The sequence below is a fragment of the Limulus polyphemus genome, unplaced genomic scaffold, assembly GCF_000517525.1.
Source record: "Limulus polyphemus unplaced genomic scaffold, Limulus_polyphemus-2.1.2 Scaffold1847, whole genome shotgun sequence".
NCBI classification, from domain to species: domain Eukaryota; kingdom Metazoa; phylum Arthropoda; class Merostomata; order Xiphosura; family Limulidae; genus Limulus; species Limulus polyphemus.
The window spans coordinates 76,172-79,894 of record NW_013667457.1 but is presented as its reverse complement, the minus strand read 5'-3'; the positions used below and the strand labels follow the sequence as shown (position 1 = coordinate 79,894).

At 29.7% G+C, this 3,723-nt stretch overlaps 1 protein-coding gene across 3 annotated transcripts in view; it reads left to right on the top strand.

The window, feature by feature from the left end:
• LOC106465137 (aspartyl/asparaginyl beta-hydroxylase-like) overlaps positions 1–3,723 on the top strand; it is a 46,273-nt gene that overhangs the window by 5,141 nt on the left and 37,409 nt on the right. The window lies entirely within an intron of this gene.

Genomic DNA, 3,723 nt, shown 5'->3' with positions numbered 1-3,723 from the left:
TCATTTCCTATGCTAAACTTTTCTCTGCCTCTTATTCTTTTTGCATTCAGTTTTCCTGGCCCTTACCACTGTCTAGTCATAGTTTAAAACTTTCCTTACAGCTGAGTTAATAACATTAGCAAACAAACCAGCCCTAACTCTATTTAAATGTAAACCATCCATTGCAAAAAGCTCCCTTCTTTCACTTAACCGATCCCACAAGTTCAAGCAGCCAATTTGCTCATCCTTACATACTAACCTAAGCCTAGCATTTAGCCCTAATGACTTACTTATAACTTCATCCCCACAGTTAATTTTGGGCAGTATCCCTGATAAAATTAAGTTATGGCCTTTTTCTTTAAATGACTTTATCAACTTATTGTACTTATTAATTAGCTCTTCTGACCTACCTTTCCCAACATCATTAGCCCCTATATGTACCACAAAAACTTCATCTCTGCTAGCCCTCTTTATTATTTCTCCTGCTCTGTAAGTTATATCCTCCACCTGTGCCCATGGGTAGCATAATCTGATTTTTTTTCACCCTATTTACCCCACAGACTATTCTATCCACATGTCTTGTCACCTATAAACTATAACCTCCTTATCATCCACATCCTTCTCTGACCTTTTTGTTTTCCTTCACTCCAATTGTTCCTCATCTGCAGAAACCAAAAGCTGAAATCTGTTGCTCAACAGAATAGGCTCATTATAATTAAATTCACTATTTTTTACTCTAATAGTACTCTTCGTAACTTTCTCAAAATTATTGTTAACTGATGTATCCCTTGCATGTAAAAGCTTAAGCTCCTCCTGAAATCCTGCTGCCATTTCCCACAGTCTACACTTCTATTTATCTATTGCATCTACTTTAATCATGATTGCCTCTAACTTTTCCTCCAACCTACAAACTCTACATAAAAATTATACATCTTCACTACTAGCTTCCTTAAAAGTACATTCCAGTCCCGAGTTCCCAAATAAAACCCACTCATTGCACCCATTACACCTAACAAACTATCAATGCTTAACTCCTACACTAGTCTTAACCATTGTATTTATACTTATAGCCTGAAAATAAATACTCAATACCAAATACTAGTAGCCTGTTGTTAACACTGTTACTGTTAAGCCTAACGTTTAAGAACTAATAATAATATTTTTTATCACTACTTTGTCTTCACACTAAAGTAATAAAGTTTATCTTTAATTATATAGAACTTAATAATTTGTAGAACAATATATGTAACGTTAATAATAAAATGAATTTAGCCTGATTTATATTATAATCTTTGTATATCTATAAGCTGAATTTAAAATATTGGATCTAAGTTCAAGTAAACAAGTTAATTCTTAAAATTCCAAGAGACAAAAAAACTAATTCAATGATGAGGAACCCACTTTGAGACTAATAATGTTTGGAGATTGGTTGAATGGATAATGAAGAAAAACTTTAATATAAGTTTAACATAACAGCAAATGTACAAGGTTTTGTCAATAAACTAGTTTTTAGATTGTATTTATTTATAAAAAAAATTATTTATCCTGTTTTACGATTTACCATTAAGTTGAAATATACCTAAGCCTAAAGTACAGTTACATGTACTAAGCCTATTTTAACGTTGTAGTAATAATTTACACCACTAAACTCTAACTTAAAACTTTGACCATCTTACTTTTATTTACCAATCTTATTATATCAAGTTATTATTGTGTTATTTAACCGAAATTACCAATTATAATAATAATAATTATCCTCCCTTTTCATTTTGCTATTTCCAATTTACAAACATAACTGATTTTCAGAATATTTGAAGCCAAATAATATGGTGCTATAAAATCTATCCTGGATTCCATATTCATATATTTATATTCTTATAATTGTAATATTAACTGACCCCCTACTCGTAATTGCCTGATTAATATAAGTACATAAAAGTGCATGATAAACCATGTTTAAAATAACAGATTTAACATAACATCTTAATATTCACATACAAGCAGTGTTGGACAGTTTAATACATATCATATTTATATGTGGTTTCCTAGTTAATTTATTGCCAGTAGTGACTTTCAGTTATTTGATGTAGGTAGTTTATTCAATAACAATATTTTTAATATCTAATCTCAAAATGACTTGTTAGTTTTTTATTTTACAAAATCATATATTTAGTTTTATTAAGGTTAATTGAAAGTGTACTTGTCCACTAGTCTATATTAAGCATTTTCATATTAACTATAAGTTGTAAATCTGTAAAGTTATTACTAGCCATAAATAAATTTGCATCATTATCAAATAGTCTATTAATGGTTGGAGACGGCTTGAATGGGTAATGAAGAAAAACTTTAATACAAGTTTAACATAACAGCAAATGTACAATGTTTCAACAAGGTTTTGTCATCATCATTACTTGTATTATAATATTCCTTTTTATTTCATATAGCTCCATTGGTGTGTTGGCAATTTTTTTAACAACCGATTCTGATTAAGGTCAAAATTCTGTGATACATCAATGTAAACTTGCTCTAATTTGTGAAACATATAATAGCTAATGGTAAGGAAAATAAGGTCTTTTTTCCACCATTTCAATATATATTTCTATTCACTGCTAAATATTTGTTAAAAATCAATAAACAGTTTGGTGATCCAATCAAAATTTAACAAATGGTTTGGGTGAACCGGACTGAACCAGCCCCAGCACACCCCTGTATAGCCCTTTTATTTGGCACTTACATGTACATCTCTGAAAAATAACCATAATTTAGTGATAACTAAATACTAAGTCAGTTATTCACAAGATTTTACCCCAGAGTTTTAAGCCTAGACAGCATTTAATGGAACATAAGCCTAAACTGCCTGAATATAGATTGTAATATATATCCAGTTTGAATTTAGAAAATACTCATAATGTAAAACCAGTCATTCTGAGGATAATACCTGCAAGTCAGAATTTTTAATCATAATCTTCCATTACACTGTAACCTTCCTTATGCTTATTTCAAATCATGAGCTCTGAATTATTTTAATATACCTATATTCTCTAGAATTTAGCTTCTAAGTTTTAGGTCTGAGCAACGTTTCATGAAATATAAACCTTTTAACCGTTTAAAAGTTGGAATATACGTACTTTGGGTTTAAATAAATTAAAGCCTAAATTATCTGAATTTAGACTATTCTCAGTTTGAATTAAGAACCTAAAGGATACTAAGTCTCGTAGACTGTTTAAACCATGGTAATGGTCTAACTAACCCTAGATGAGTACTATTAAATGAATATAAAACTATGCAATCTAAATATTTTAAACAAGAACTCCATATTCTCTAAATAACCAAAAAATAATATGAATGCTTATAAGAAGTTAATAAGAGTATTAACCCGAGTCTTAAATAAAACTCCAAGAGCTAAATTTGTACAGTAATTATTTTGCACCTGTGCTTATACAAATGCTCTTGCAAAGAAATGGGCTCTAATATCTTGCAAGAAGTTTTATAAGTTTTCAACATAAATAACATTTAAGAAACAAAATTTTCCACACCCTTAAAAAAATTTTCCTGTTACAGCATCTTCTCTCTCTCATTCTTTAGCACATTAGCTGGATTCTATAAAAGACTCCCTTTAAAATCATGTGGTTGTACATACAGTTACTTGTAAATAAAAGAGATAAAAGTATATTTTTCTGATATCGCAAAGGTATGTGCTTATGTATTGAGTAATATTTTGTATTTTTCCTCTAAAGTTGTATA